This window comes from Nicotiana tabacum, chromosome 10 (genome assembly GCF_000715075.1).
Source record: "Nicotiana tabacum cultivar K326 chromosome 10, ASM71507v2, whole genome shotgun sequence".
NCBI lineage: Eukaryota > Viridiplantae > Streptophyta > Magnoliopsida > Solanales > Solanaceae > Nicotiana > Nicotiana tabacum.
Window position 1 is genome coordinate 172,896,859 of NC_134089.1, and position 17,197 is coordinate 172,914,055.

At 40.7% G+C, this 17,197-nt stretch overlaps 1 long non-coding RNA gene across 1 annotated transcript; it reads right to left on the minus strand.

Annotated features, from left to right (window-relative positions):
* Positions 1–4,270: 4,270 nt before the first annotated feature.
* Positions 4,271–6,109, minus strand: LOC142164950 (uncharacterized). Its single transcript, XR_012696040.1, has 2 exons — positions 5,754–6,109; positions 4,271–5,023 (listed from the first exon to the last, which is right to left on the minus strand). It is a non-coding gene; the product is annotated as an uncharacterized LOC142164950 (long non-coding RNA).
* Positions 6,110–17,197: the final 11,088 nt, after the last annotated feature.

Sequence of the window (17,197 nt, forward strand, 5' to 3'; positions counted from 1 at the left end):
CACGGGTTGTGGCTTTAGATTGTATTGATGTATTATGTCACTAGAGTAGTCGTGTTGGGTGAGATAAGGTCATTGGGATCTAGAATGAATACTATCAGATTCGATTTCAGCATGCTGGAAGGATAATATTGGATTTTGGCTTAGAAATTTACTAAGGTTCATACCGAAGGAGAGGGAACTCCATGACTGGTTGATCTGAGGAATGGTTATAATTTCTGCATGTTTCATTCAGCATTGGCAGTATACAAATAGTGTTGGAATGAGGATTTATTTGATAAAAGGTTTATTATCGGTATTCGGTTATTTTGAGCAGCTGCTGTGATTAGAAGTTATCACTACGAGTGTGTGAGTTATGTGGTATATCATGTAATTACATCTAGGGTTACAAATATGGTTTGTTACAGCTGGTTTGGACTTATTCAGAGTATATATGTGAGGTTCTAACCTTATAGATAATTTCGGAAGTCGAAATTTGGTTCTAAGGCTAATGGGCTAGGTTGGATTGTGAAATTTCAGTTATGTTGTGCTATTGGGCCTATATGGGATGGGGTGATGTGGGATCACCCCTGGGTATGTGCATAGTAAGGTTATACAGTGATTTGTTGGCATTTGGAACAACTCTGAGCACATTCGAGGACGAACGTATGTTTGAGTGGGGGAGGATGTAACGACTTGATCGGTCGTTTTGAGCATTTGCACTTCGCTCGCTAGTTCTCGGGCATGACTAGTCCCTTATGATGTATTATGACTTATATAAATCGTCGGTTTTGATTTTCAGGTTAATCGGAATAGATATGAAAAATGATTCTCAGCTTGAAGCTTTAAATTTGAAAGGTTTGACCCAGTCTCGACTTTTTAGTATTCCATCTCGGATTTGAATTTTTATGATTTGGTTAGCTCCGTTGGGTGATTTTGGACTTAGGAGCGTGTTCGGAAAGTAAATTGGAGGCTCATGGTAGAATTAGGCTTGAATTGGCAAAATTGAAATTTTGGTATTTTCCGGTCGGCAGTGGAAATCTAGATATCGGGGTCGGGATGAAATTCCGGAAATTTGAGTAGGTCCATTTTTTCATTTGTAACGTGTGTGCAAAATTTCAGGTCATTCGGATGAGGTTTGATGGATTTTTGTATCGTTTGCGGAAATCAGAAGTTTGGAAATCCTTAGGCTTGAATTCGAGGGTGATTTGGTGTTTTGATGTTGTATTGAGCGTTCCGAAGGTTGGAATAAGTTTGAATGGTGATAGGTGACTTGTTTGTATTTATTGTTGAGGTCTCGGGGGCCTCGGGATGATTTCGGATAGTTTTCGGAAAGTTGGAACTTGAGAAATTGAAGCTGGTGTTGCTGCTATTGTCATATCCGCACCTACGGATTGGGGACCGTAGGTGCAAGCTCCGCAGGAGCGAAAAAGAGGCGTAGGTGTATGGATGACCACAAATGCGGCTTGGTAAACTGCATCTGCCATGCCGCAAAAGCGGTAAGGCAATCGCAGATGTGAGGGTTGTGATGTTAAGTAAAATCCGCAAAAGCGGATATTTTCCGCAGAAGCAGAAGCGCAGGTGCGCTTATGGGATCGCAGGCGCGAAATCCCTGGGGCAGAAAGTATATAAACTCCCCTTCGCGAATTTTGGCCATTTTCCACCATGTTTGGTCGATTTTGGATCTTCAAGCTGTGATTTCAAGAGGGAATCAAGTGTTTTCAGATAGGTAAGCTACTTGGGCCTTGTATCTTGTGTTTATGGCGATTATTCCATTGTTTAATCATGATATTAGTGGAAAAGTTGAGAAGAAATTGGGAGATTAGGGCTTGAAATTGGAGAGTTTAAATTGGGGATTTAAGGGGCCATTTGAGGTCCGATTTTGATGATTTTGGTATGTATAGACTCGGGAGTGAAAGGAGTTTCTAGTTTTGTGATTTTTATCAGATTCCAAGATGTGGTCCCGGAAGTCGGGTTTGACCAATTTCAGGATTTTTGAGTTAATTTAATAATTTTCGTGTGGGTTTTGTTCCGTTTGGCATGTATTGATAATATGATTCTGATTTTGGATAGATTCGGGCGATTTGAGGCCGAGTCGAGAGGCAAGAGCATCGCGATCTAGATTTTCGTCCTGTTTGAGGTAAGTAATGATTGTAAATCTAGTCCTGAGGGTATAAAACCCAAAATTTCTTACTATTTTGATAAATGAGGTGACGCACATGCTAGGTGACGGGCGTGTGGGCGTGCACCAGTAGGGATTGTGACCCGGTCCGTCCCATAGCAACTGTAAAGTTGCATGTTTTGATAAACTCTATATGATATCTATGTGTTTTAGAAATGACTCTGTTAACTTAGGCTGAATGCCATGTTTGGGGCCTTGTGCCGTACTGTTTGGACCCTCAGGGGTATTTTACTACTATCCTCACACTGTTTTGACTCGAAAGCATATTCTCAGTCATGATTTTTACCTGTTTATTGTCTGATTCAGTTTCATTACTCTGTTTTTAAATATATAAAAGTGTTGAGTTCCTTGATTTTTCACTGAAATGTCCGAGAGGCTTGTGAGGTTGATGACTGAGAGAGACCGAGGGCCTGTTGGTGAGGATTATATAATTATGGATCAGGCTGCATACCGCAATGATATATGGATCGGGCTGCATGCCACAGCGATATGTTAGATCGAGTTGCATGCTACAGCGATATAGTGCTCGGACTGTAGAAGCCTTTCAAAGTCTGCACACCCCTAGTAAGCGCAGTTGAACATATATTTATGGATCGGGTTGCACGGCGCAACAGTTATTATAAGGTACCTATTGAGTGTGAGTGCTAAGTGTGAGCACTGATTGATGAGAGTTGAGTCACGAGTGACTGAGAGGCTTGCTCGAAGGGCTAAATATATATATGAGTGATACTTTGCTTGAGGGGCTTGTTTTTATGAAATTACTATTTTCACTCTTCTTTTACACTGAACCTCTAATGAAAATATTGAACAAATATTTTAAACAACTTTCATTGAAACTGAAATTTTTACGAGATGTTCGGAATTTAACTGTTGATTTGAACCTAGTTATTTCCACAAAGGCTTTATGTTATGAGATGTATATGATTTTTAAATGCTCGTCACTGCACTCAGTCTTTATTTACCTTTATTACTTACTGAGTTGGCGTACTCACATTACTCCATGCACCTTGTGTGTAGATTTAGGTATTTATGAACTCGGTGGCGGATGTTCATTACTCAGTGGCAGGTTCATCGTGGTTAGCAAGGTAGCTGCCTGGCAATCGCATCCCTGCTTTCCGCCCTCCTTATTCTCCCTTAGGGGTATTCTGTGATTTTCTCGGCCATGTTGGTCTTAATGTTGTTAGACAGTTATAGTAGATACTCATGACTAGTGACACCTCGATGTCAGGCTTTTTTTCCGCAGTGTTGTTTTGTTTTGAACACTTTATAAACGTCTATTGTTAAATAGCTTTGATTTTATCCTAAGAATGAAAATACTTATGGGTTTTGGGATTGTGTCAGCTGGCCTAGTCCCACTATAGGCATCGTCACGACCGGGTTGGTTTTGGGGCCGTGGCATTTCTATAGTTTGTAGTGTGCTTGTATTTAATTTTTCATTGGAGCAAAAGAAAAGGAGATTTCTTTTTCCTTTTGGACCCATTTAAGAAATAATAAATTATAGTCGAATGTTTGTATAACTAATCTGTTACCGAATTTTTGTTGTGTTCAGTGTTTTCCCCTTCAAAATGCTTAGTTTTCTTTTCTTGTGTATGTGACTATGATATTTGCGGATGCAGAGTCAGGATTTGAAGTTTATGGTTTCTGGATTGTAGTTTATTTAGGTTAATGGATTCTAAATTAATAATTTGTACATATTCAGTAAAAAATTTAAGACAAATATATAGTTTGGACCAAAGCTATTGAGTTCAGTCGAACTCTAAAACGTATGCTAGCTCCGCCTCTGAATGTGTGGAAACTAATGCCTATTGTCAATAAAATGGATGTATTTGGTAGCATGTAACTTATGGTTACACATGTTTGATGTTTGCAGTTATGTAGCTACCAAGACTTTAGATACTTATTCTGAAAATAGAAGTTTTCTTTAATACCTTATTTGATCGAAAAACTACCCAAAAGAAAAGTTGTTTGCAAGATTACATACATAAGCCATCCAAATCAATCGAGTAGTGTTTACATTAGTTCCCTCTTCAAGTAGAGTAGTGATGATGGCATCAATAGCCCCACTATTAGAAATTGAATTTATTAAAAGGAAATACAAAACGAAGGGAGACGGAAGGAAGTGAAACTTTCTATTATTTTGCAGTCAGACCAAAAACCAAACAATCCAAAAAAAAATCTATAAATTAATAGGAGGAACGGAAAAGGTTTTAATTCTTTTCACCTGCATAATAACTTGCCTATATGAAGCAAATAAGAGCAAATAAAAAGTCATTTACTCACAGAGAATCAAAAGGATGACTTTGATTAAAACAAATATTTACCAAACACTCAAACAAAGGAATTAAGAAAAAACTAAGAACTTCAAAATAAGAATTCCATTATTCAAATTCGATATGACCACCCAAATATGATAGCAGTTACTAAAAATCCCTCATCATCTTAGAATTCATATATTTGAATGTGGCAAGGAACATTATTTTTCAGTAATAAATTGTTGCTCAATGCTAAGAATCAATTCATATATTTGAATGGATACATCTATTTTCACATTTAGGAAGATTTTCACGAGTCTTGTACCCAGATAAGTTGGAAAAAATATGATTAGTTTTGAAGTCCTTTCTGGAGCAGTAAGTAGTGGAAACTAAGCATTGGAATAGAACTCATCTTTCCTAGAATGCCAAAATAGATACAAGTCAAGGATTCCGAGTTCAAATGAAAAAAATATTTTATTAAATGGTACCAGTCTTAAAGATCATTAGAGAAAGGAACAGGTTGATAACAGATACAAGGAAATAACAGTTCGGATGTACTCATCATAAGTGGAGCGCTTACTTAATTGTGCGTATCATAGACTATCCACGATATCTGTCATAGAAACAAAACAAATAAGATTGTCATTTATATTTATAAAGATAAACTAAGTGCATAATATGAGATGATAAATTCACAAACATGGATGAAGGAAAACAACAGCAGAACTCCATATATAATTTCACAAACTTATATTTTAAAAAGAAATTCTATGTTCACTTGGAGAAGAAGGATTAGTGCTAAATAACATTTGCCCAACAAAATAAGTGGATCAAAATAAAACAAAGATGATTAGAGAAAAATGACTGGCATAGCAAACTCCAGAGCAATTTTTTTATAAATCGACGTCAACCAGTGTGTCAATCCTTCTAACAGATTACGCCAAATAGAAAAAATCAGTGATAATCTTTCACTCGATTTACAGAGAAATCAAAACATAAGACACAATAGGTAACTAAATTCTTAGATAAATTCAATTGATTTTTACACCACCATGGAATTCACTATAAACAACCAGAGTCATTGTTGTATTCGTATCTGACGGCTTGTGCAAAATTAAGAAGCAGACGAATCATATCAACACAAAATATTAAATTCACGATGACAACAAAACAACCAAGAGATGCAAACTTCCGTGCTACTTCGAATCAAAAAATGAGGAAAAAATAAAAAAATATTGAAGTTGAAAACATAAATCTTACACAAGAATCCCTAATTAAGAGGTTAAACAAAAGTGAGGGTTACATTAGTACCTAAAACATTAAAATATTATGGATAATATCACCTGGGTGTTCTTTATCAAGACATGGTAGACCATTCTTATAGAGTTCACATCTTGACGTAGGTCCCAAGTCGATGCATCTTCCCCGAAATGCAAGTGAAAATAGCGTTCTTGAACGATGAACTCAGGTGTAAAAGGAGAGTATCTGCCGGCGTTGTACGGAGGGATGTTCTCTCCAGCAAATTTCATGGAGGATTAATATATTAGAGGGAAAAATAGACACTAAGAAATGGAACAGACGCTATACAATTAAGATACGGAGGTTACAAAGTGGTTATTATGAGACATGACCTTTGAATTTTCTTAAGCTCGTCAAATTATGAAATATTGCGAAAAAGGGCAAAAAATTAGGGGAAAAAATAAATATGGTTCCTGATCTATGAGGATGCCACATAAGCCTTGCCAAGACCCAGATATATATATATATATAAAAGATTTTGCTTAGTTCCAATAAGGTTAATTGACTATTTATAATTGGATAAATAAAGGAGAAGGTAACTGTTTGAGCGAATATATGCTAAACTAATTAGTAACAGGTTAATGGGGTGAATTTCAGTTGAGCGTAATAAATCCTAGATCGATGTAATGACTCGTCGGTCGTTTCATGAATTGCCACTCTGTTTCCTTTATTTCTGCTTCTTATTGTCCTGTTCAGTTGTATTATGTGTTATCGGGTTGGTTGGCTCGGGTTCGGAGAGGTTTTAGTAAGGTTTGAGACACTTAGTCTCTTTTGAGTAACCTTAAGTTAGAAAAGTCAACCAGATATTGACTTATGTGAAAAAGGGCTCGGATGTGATATTCGATACTTCGGATAGCTTTGGTAGGTGATTTGGGACTTAGGAGCGTGATCGGAATGTGTTTTGGAGGTCCAGAGTGGATTTAGGCTTGAATTGGCGAAATTGGAGTTTTGGCATTTTTCCGGTTGGTAGGTGAGATTTTATATAGGGGTCAGAATGGAATTTCGGGAGTTGCAGTAGGTCCGTTGTGTCATTTGGGATATGTGTGCAAAATTTCAGGTCATTCGGACGTGGTTTGTTAGACGTTTTGATCAAAAGCGAAATTCGAAAGATTTTTGGAACCTTAGGCCTGAATCTGATGTTATTTGGTTGATTCGATGTTGTTTGAGGTGTTTGAAGATTGCTATAAGTTTGGATAGTGGTATATGACTTATTTGTGCTTTTGGTTGAGGTCCTGGGGGCCTCGGGGTGATTTCGAATGGTTGAGAGATTTTGGAGTTGAGGTTGGCAGCTGAATTTTATTATTGCTGTCATAACCGCACCTGTAGTTGGAAGGCCGCAGGTGGGATGCCCGCTGAAGCGGAAGGCAAGCCGCAGATGCGGCCAAGAGGAAGGTCAGGCGGACCCGCAAAAGCACACATTTGGGCGCACCTGCGATGGCGCAGGTGCGAGAGAGTGACCGCAGGTGCGGTCCTGAGGATTTAAGTCATTTTCGCAGGTGCGTACCTGGGACCCAGGTGCGGGTACGCAGGTGCGACCATTTAACCACAAATGCAGTTTTGCGGGGCCAAAAAGTATATAAACCCTCCTTCGCGATTTTCAGCCTTTCTTCACAATTTTTAAATTGATTTTGAAGCTTTTTGGGGGATTTTGAAGAGGGAATCCAAGGGAAATTCTTTGAGGTAATATATTTAAACATAAAACTCGTTCTTATGCTATTATTTCATTGATTAGGCTTGAAATTTATGGAAATTTGTGGGTAATTATTGAAGAAACTAGGGCTTGAGATTGGAAACCTTTGAGTAAGGGTTTGAGGGGTCATTTGTGGTTGAATTTTGGTGCTTTTGATATGAAAGAATTCGTGGAGTGATAAGGATTTCATTGATGTAAATTTTGTCAGATTTCGAGACGTGGGCCCGGGGGTCGGGTTTGGTAAATTTCAGGATTTGTATTGTAATTTGATTATTTTTGAGTGGGCGTTGTTCCCTTAGCATGTTTTGATGATTATATACTGATTTAGGTTAGATTTGGAGCATCCGGAGGCCGATTCGAGAGGCAAGGGCATCGCGGGCTAGAGTTTGGACTGGATAGAGGTAAGTAAAGATTGTAAATGCTGTCATGAGGGTATGAAACCCCAGAATTCACATTGTTGTGTTGCTATGAGGTGACAGACATGCTAGATGATGAGTGTGGGGTCGCGCATCATTGGAGATTGTGACTTAGTTCGTCCCGTACGACTATTTAACCGTGTATTTGATTGAAAATTATTTGCTATCATCATGTTTTGGGCTGAATGTCATACTTGGGCCTCGTACCAACTGTTTTGGACCCTTAGGGGATTCTCACTACTATTCCTCACTGTTTTGACTTTATATTTGTACTCAGTCATGATGTATTCTACTGTTTTCACAACTCAGCCATATTTACTCTGTTTTTACATCTTAAATGATATTTTGGGTTGAGCATCATATTTTACTGTGACTGAGTGGCTTTGAGTGATTTCTGACTGAGTGGGGCCAAGGGCCTGTGTTATGAGGTTATTATGGGATCGGGCTGCACGCCGCAGCAGTGTTATACTGATTCATGATTATGAGGCAGAGGGCCTGATTTGTTACACCACGAGGTGGCTTGATATGAGGCCGAGAGCCTGTTTGATTAAGCCATGAGATGGCTTGTTATTGCGCTTGGGCTGTAAGGTTCCCCTCCCTGAGTCTGTACATCCCCAGTGAGCGTGGGTACCCAATTTGTGATGTGATATAGCCCGAGGGGCTGATGTTGTTCCATATTATAGCCCGAGGGGCTAGTACGAGTGATTGTGAGATAGCCCGAGGAGCTGATTCTGTTGGTATTTTGCCTGAGGGGCTAATTTTATGTGTCTATCTTTTCTCACTGCTTTTCATTCACTCGTTTAACTGCTAAAAGATGTTTTAAAGAAGTTTTTACTAAACTAAGGTGCTTCTACGAGTTTTTACTGATTATTGCCTTGTTCTAGTTTTATACTACCTCGTTGCAGCATTTTGTTGTGTTTTACGTCTTTTCTTATTGCTCAACTGCCTTTACTTTTATTACTTAATGAGTTGGCGAACTCACATTACTCCCTACAGCCTGTGTGCGGATTCAGGAGTCTCGGGTCACGCTAGCAAGGTCTGATTGCTTCCAGCATGCTGTACGGAGTTGACTAGGTAGCTGCTCGGCGTTCGCAACCCAATGTTTCTCCTTCCTATCTTTACTTTCCTTTGTACTAGCTCTGTAATAGACTGTGTAGTCTTTTTCATACTCTTAGACAGATGTTTAGATGCTCATGACTGGTGTCACCCCGATGTTGGGTTGTGTTGTTTCCGCAATTGTTCTATTTTACTCTATATTTTGGGATTTATATTTTATTTATGACTTAAAATGAAATATTATAACTGTTTAATTGGTTTGAGGGTTTGTGTCGGCTGTCCTTGTTTCACGATAGGCGCCATCATCACCGGGTCCGGTTTAGGGTTATGACAATCAAATAGGACGAAACTCTTGTATAGTGAGAAGAGCTTAGGAGCATTAATTAGTGAATTCAATATACTAAGATTGACAAAATATGTAATATCATAAATGTGCAATGATGCAAGAAACGACAATGGTTGTAGTGTAGAGGAACTGTCACCCAATGATTATGTGATTGGGTGCCTTTTCTCTCTGATGACGTGAAACGGTATGCAGTTGATATGAACATGGAATCTTTAGATTTAAGGATGAAGGTTGAATAACATATACTTGAATAAAGTGGGTAAGACAACTCTTTCGTATATTCTTCTCTTAACTTTACAATGTGTTTCTTTTTTCTCAAATAGGCAGATCCCCCCATAGTTCACTATCCCCTCCTATTTATAAGGGACATTCCCCAAAAAATCCTAAAAAGTACAACATAAAGAATATTTAAAGGAATATTCTTCATGTCTCTTTCTAAGCTTAAGTTACCGCCATTATCTTATCTCAGTTGCCCGCTCCTAGTCGTCGGCCTTATCACGATGACCGTCAGCCGCTGCGTCGTGGTCGACCCCGCCCTACATCATGTTTGTCTGCTACTATAGTTGCCAAATTTGGACCTATACAGTTAGTCCCTCCGCTTGTTGAGGTCGTAGCCCTGCACGTCCTTGATAAGCGATCATCATTCGTCTCTGTTATGGAAGAATTTTGGATATTAAATTTTGCTGAGTTGACCAATATAGAGAGAGCGGCACGTCCTGCGCGATCCTGATTGATGTGGTTATCAATATGTGATGTCATTCACACACGTGTCATTATTACGCATCTTCCCAAATGTTTGAGTGCTTGTCGCTTTGGTTTTAGTGCCATTGGCAGTCTTCTACTTCGATTCTCGTACCACCCAGCCCTATAAATAGGTGAGGGTTTCATTTTTTCCGAATTTTTTTGCCTTTTCCTTCCTTGTGTATACATTATTCTCCTTTGATCATCTTCTTCAATTTTTAGCTCTGTTCCGATGATTTGGTTCCCATCTTTCCATTCAGTCACTGTTCCTCCTTTTAGGTGTACTAGCACACCCTCTATTACCAAGATGCCTTGAACCTTCCATATACACGATGAAGTTTCTGACGCCACTCCATTTTTAGTGGCCCCTCCTTCCAGTGGTGAGGATATTGTGGCTGAGGAGGGTGAGAGTTTCCCTACCATAGAAGAGATATTCCCCAGAAACCCTATGTCCAGTAATGATTTCCACAAGGAAACTGCTCCTTCTCCAACTCAGGTTATCTCTTAAACTGGGCCGTCTCAGATAAATGAACTCCCACCTATGTACAATATTCCTCCTCATGTCGAGATGGTTCTGGCTGGGAGGGATATCGTGGAGGTCCACAGACCAGGATATTGTGCTTTTTACGTGTATCCTTTTGTGATTAGTCATACCCTCCCTCTTCTTCCGCTGGCGGATGAGTTATATCGGTTTTACGAAGTCTGCCCGGCACAGTTGTCTCCGTACTTGTATAAAATCTTTCTGGTGCTGATGAAGTATGCGGAGTTGGCTGGGTGTGAGGTTGGCATTTATTTTCTCTGAGCTTTCATAGGTGTACCATGCTACATCTGCGACATCACGGGACTAGGGGATTTGTGGTTGGAACGGATGACAGAGCGAGCCGGAAGTTTTGGCACAAGTATTTCTTCATCAAAACGGAGCACTTGGTGTCAAACCTCGCTGGATTTCCAAAGCAGTGGAATCATAACCGTATGTGTCGGTGATGTACGCTTGTTATCTGCTTTTGTTCTCTCTGATTCTTATTCACCTGTGACGTTTCTGTATAGCTGAGAGACGTGCACCCTTTCCCGTCGTTGGTATTGAGGGTTGGGTAGCTCGTGTACCTCATATGGTGGGGACTCGAGATTGGGCTGCTTTCCTCAAACGCTTTGGACCGAAGGTTCTGTCTGGTAAGTGTTTCTTTTGCTCTAACCTTCGGTTGTTTGCTGTTGTCTATTGATACGACCTATTTGTGGTGACAGGTCAACAGATTTCCAAAAATAAGGCTCCAGTCCCGGCATTTCTCCAGTCTGTTGCATCGGTGGGGATGCATTTTACTCTAGCTCAGTCCATCCGCTGAGGTCGTACTCAGACTGTACCAACAAGGGATCCTCCTCAGGACGTCGCTGTATGGGATGAGATCTCTTCTCGGCCTACCTACCATCTCGTAGATAAGTCTTCTAACGGGGATGAATCGCCATCGAGAAAGAGGGGGAGGGTGGAGCTTGGGAAGGTCGTTGCCACCGATCTTGAAAAGAGAAAAATTGTTGCTTTGAGAGTGGCGTCTTCACCTAGGTCAGGCACATGGGCCATTTTTATGGCGGACGCCATTTTGGCGGGGAGTTCCCCTATGGCCGAAGAGGTATGTCAAGGTAGGGAACCTGTACGATCTGCTGAAGGCAGCGCGTCATCTGCTACTAGAGGAGACAGAGCGATGCATGCGGAGGATGATGGTTCAGGCTCAGACATCGATCCCGAAGATATGCGAGCTTTCTTGGATTGACATACCTGCATGGAAGTGAGGACGGAGGTCCTAATGACACGTAGTCATTCTCCTGGATTACGATCTTTGGGCGAACTCCGAGAATGCAGAGTCGGCATTTGCCCCTTTGTGCGCTTCTTCCGAGAGCATAGCGCTTCAGGCGATGAGTGACGTGGAGCTATCGCGGAGTATTTCTAGCATGGCTTTGTGGGTAAGTGTTTTCTCTCTTCTTTTCATTTTCGGATTTGTTTTGTATGCGTAATCTACTTAAGATGACATTCTTTCCTTTGCATGTCAGACTCTCATCATAGAGATCGAGCGCGACCGGAGGGATAGGCGAAGGATGACTGTTTTTGGGAAGGTGGCCTCTAAGTACAAAGAGTACCACACCAAGCATCGTGCATTGACCGATGTCTTCACTCAAGACAACAATTTTCAGTTGTTTCATGACGGGCTTAAGCAGAAGGAGAAAGAGTTGGCGCAGAAGGTTGAAGAGCAGGATGAAGAGCTGATGAAGGCCATTGGCTGATGTAGTGAACTTGAGGCGGCTCTTAAGGCCAAGGAGGATGAGTTTGAGGTGGGCAAGGGGGTGATTTCTGAGAACGATGACCTTTAGGTGCATTTGGTTACCTTGACTGCTGAGCTTGGTCAAATAGAGGCGGAGGCTATCGATCTAAGGGGCGAACTGAGCGTTAAGGCTGATGAATTGGCTTGTGCTGAAAAGGGCATGGTGACTGCCGTATATGAGGCAGCAGCTCTGGAAGATGCCCTTCGTGCTTATAATTTTGAGTGTGACAATGAGATGGAGACGTCGGCGCTCAAGATAGCGAGGTTAGAGGAATGGATCCAAGATCTAGAGGCGGAGTTGTCCATGTTGAATGAACAGGTTGTTTCTTTGATGGCGGAGGAGGTGCAGCGGCAATCGCAACCCTCCACGTCTCATACTTCAGTTGATCTCGTCGTGTTGCGGTAGTTGTATGAGATGTGGGTCCATGCCGAGGCCCAGCTTAATGTGTACAAGTCCTTGTATGCTAAGGGAAGATTTCCAAGGCGGAGCTCGAGATTGTTCGTGTTAAAGCACGTGCAGCCCGTGAAGCCTGTGGTTATGATCCCGGTACACCCGGCGGGGATATTGTCGATGATGATGATGCGGACAAGCTCGCTCCGATTCTTGGTATAACGAGGAGTATGCCGCAGGGGATGACGCGGCGTAGGGCTGTTGTATTTATTTTGTTTTGCTTTGCTGTTTTTGTGAGGGCGTCTTTGAGCCCTTTGTAAAATGTTTTTGTAATACAACAGTTGTAATGGAATGATTACCTTTTTGTCGTGCACTTCCAGATTGTTATTTATTTGTTGTGAGGGGATTGCCAGGCGAGATCAAGTGTTTAAGTAATTCGAGCGAGGTCGAATATTAATCAATTCGAGCGAGGATGAATGTTAAGCAAATTAATTCGATCGAGGTTGAATGTTTTCTTTTGGTGATGACCTTTGGCCGCAGGAGTGTTATTTCGAGTTAGGGTCGAAGTGTTAACCTGTTGTAACTCGAGCAAGGTCGAATATTTTCTTTTGGCGATGGCCTTTGGCCGTAGGAGTGTTATTTCGAGTTAGGGTCGAAATGTTAACCTGTTGTAACTCGAGCGAGGTCGAATGTTAAGATGCAAAAGAATGATAGAGAATAAAATGTTGCTTTATTTCACTTCGTTGGAGAATAACTTGATGGAGTACAAAATGTATCTTGATGGAGTACAAAATGCTGCTTTATTCCATTTACTGGAGTACTATACATATCTGTTTCATACATATGTTGGAGAAGTTTCCATGTATCTAGTCCCTTCATCATTCGGCCTGGAGAGGTTGTCGGCAGGCGGGGCAATGAATTATACTTTGAACTTTGACACGTCCCCTTTGTCGCCTCGTTAAAAACCTCCCCGAGAAAACCCGATTGGGAAGAAACCCGGGTGAGGGAAAAAGAGTACGACTTGAGGGGCGTCTAATAACTAGGGATTCTAGTCTACTTTATGCTCATTTTTGCTTAAGTTTTGGATTAAAAGTGTGTATAAGTATTCCCAAAAGCTAACTTATTGTGCTTGTTTGCAGTGTTTGTTCAAAAAGAGACAAGAAAGTCAAAACCAACTCAAAAAGGAGTGAAACCTGCACAAGTCAAAGCTTGGTCAAATGACCGCTGACAGCGGAAAATCAACTGCGGAAGCAAGGGTTCAACCACTGAGGCGGTCTTGATCTCGCGGTCCATGGTGGCAAGGTTCAGAGAGATACAATTTGGGGCTTAACAAGACATTGCTGCTCGCGGTGATTTTGCGCGGCAGCGGTGGCTTCAACGCGGTCGCGGTGCATTTACCGCCCTCAGCGGAAGCCAGATTTAGAGGACCAAGAATGGAGCTAAAAGTTAAAGACTGCGGTCCCCGCTTGTTTTTATGCGGTCGCGGTAGTCTCAGCGCTGCAGCGGTCCATTTTCTACTGTTAGTGGTACCTCTGTATGGGCATTTTTGTCTGAAAACTTTAGCTGTATATAAATAGTTCTTTTTCAGATTTTTAGGTCATGTGTTGTTTAGCTGAGCACGTGAACCACCTCTTTTTACCTATTGAGTAATTGTAGACCTTTTTTAATAGTTAATCTTAGATTCTTATCTTATAATTATTTTTTATGGCTTCTATTTCATCTCAATCTATGATTTCTTCTTTGATTATGGTAGCTAAACCCATTATCTAGGGTTGTGGCTCAACCCTAGTGTGGGTATTTAATGGGTCTTTTATTTTAGGGCTTAAATGTTTATGGGTGATTGAATTTGGTCTGATTTATGCTTTAAATGTTAAATTGGTGGTTGCAAACACTGATTTGTGCCTTTTTGACTTAGGCTCTTCTTGAGAAAGAGAGACTAAGTCTAAGAAATTCAAGCCAACAAGGAATTGGGGTGCATTCAAGAGATTGATAGCCCCAATTAAAGGGTTAAACCTATAGATAGTAATACTCGACTTGAGCCAATTTTGCTTGTTGTTCGAACACCCAATTGGGCTTGAGAAATCCAATTAGGGCAAAGTCACTCAAACTACCGAGAGGTATAGAGTGAGTAGTTACGTGCAATGGCTATATCATGATCCCAACTATAACAAATTTTCCCTAAGTTTACGTAATACCCACCTAGGTGCAAGTCACTTCCCTAGTGCCTTTAGACTAATTAAGAAAATCTCATACAAAAATATCATACTTAGTTTAATTTACTACATCATTAGTATTAAATTAGAGTAGTGAACAAACAAAGAATGATTGGAAGTGCAATCAAGAACACTGCACATTGCTAGATTAGATAGGAATCAAACTTCAAACATATCTTACCTCCTTGTGGATTCGATCTCGACCTTTTCGGGTAAAAGTTGCATCGTTCGCTCTTGCCACTCTATAGTGGCGTAGGGTTGGAACTGATCACTTTTTGGTGCTATTGCCAGGGAAGCTAAATGGTTTTGGCTATCAACCTAACTAGTTTTGCGTGTTGTTTTTCTTTCCTTCTGTGATACTAAATTGTGTGTGTCGTTAATTCAGGTACAAAATGGAAAACAATGATCCTCTTGGAAACGTTATCCCAGGGGAGGAGGTAGACGATAATGGTGAAGATGAGGTGCCTCTAGTACTTCAAGGACAAGGAAGAGGCCGCCAGGCCAATGAAAATATTCCAGAACCTCCCCCACCTCCTCCAAGAGTGGCTCCTCGGGTGCTTACAAATGAAAGATACACTAGTGGAATTGTCCCACCCCGGATCCGGGCGGGCAATTTCAAAATTACAAATGTGATGTTGACTTTATTAGAGCAGCGAGGGTATTTCACTAGTTCTCCCCATCAGAACGCATATAAACATCTTAAAGGCTTTGTGGATACCTGTTGGGGAAGCAAACAGACCATGTGTCGGAGGATGCATTGAGATTTAGATTATTCCCTTTTTCACTTAGAGGGAAAGCTTTGGACTGGCTCGAAAGGCTTCCCAACCATTACATTACTACGTGGGATGAGTTGGCAGACAAATTTATAGCTAAGTTTTTCTCGCCAAGGAACATGGAGACTTTGCGAGATGAGATTTTAGCCTTCAAACAGGAACCTAATGAACCACTTCACGAGATCTGGGAGAGATATCAGACAATGGTGAAAGAATGTCCGAATAATAACATGGTCGAAGCAATGATCCAGAAGACATTCTACCGTGGCATTAATACGAACAATTAGTGTGTAGTGAACCAGCTAGCAGGGGGAAATTTTATGAACACACCTTATACTGAGGCATGTGATATATTGGATGAGATGGCAGATACTTCCTCAGCTTGGCAAAGACGAGCGAATGTGCCAAAGGGTGACCCCACTGTCATCCATTTGCACAAAGAGCTCCATGATCATGAACAGGCAATAGCAAAGTTAACTACAACAATGAACCAGTTGGCAAAAGCTCAATTGCAACAAGTTCAAGCGGCGAGACAAGTAAATGCTATGGAAGGTGTCAACATGTTTGTCAACAAGAGGCGACAAAGAGATCAACAAGGTCAAGGTAGTCTGGATCAATATGAGAAAGGTAGTGGTGGTTTCAATCAAGATGATGGTTATGATGAGCAAATTGAAGAAATGCAGTATGTGAACAATTACCAAGGACAAAGGGGCAATGATCCTAACCAACAACAATAGTGGAGATCCCAAGGAAACTGGTGATGTGTTGGAGAATTTTGGCACATTTACAAATTGCTTAGATTTTAGCTTGTTTTAAATGCAATTATCTTCTATACTTATGTAATTTTAATGTTTTTGTAGTGTATGAGGTTTAAGGACCTAAGAACCTGGAAATGAAATCAAAAAGCCAAAAAGGACAAGAAAAGAGCAAAATGTGATTGCAGATGTGAAGATGCGGGCCGCAAATCCAACATGCGGACCGCATAATGCTCAAAGAAATCACAGAAGTCCAATAGTATGCTGGCCAAAGTTAGGTACAAAAAATGTTGTCCAATATGCGACCGCATAACAGGTTTGCGAGCCGCATAATGGATCGCAAACTCGTTGTAGAAGTTGCTGAAGGCGGAAAATACAATGATAAAAAAGGATCGCAAATTACCAATGCGAACCGCATAACCTAAATGCGACGAATGCTTGGAAACTAGGGTTTGAAAATGTGATGGCCTTGAAGAGAATGCGGACCGCCTGTCTGTTATGCGACAGATATGCGGTCGCATAATTGATCTGAAAGGGTATTTTTATCCGAAATTTGTCCTGAGTTTTGACCCACTATTAATAGATTTATTGGAGTTTTGTGGGGGCATCTTGTATTGTTTTTGTGCTACATTCCAAGTCTTTAATATTCCTCTCTTTTGGAAGCTTTTGAGTGAAGAATCTTGCACTTTGTAAGCTTTATGGCATTTAATATTCTCATCCTTTTGTATTTTAGCATGTGTAGCTAACTTTAAATATTAAGGTTATGGACCATAAATGGGTGTTATGTTAATGGGTGTT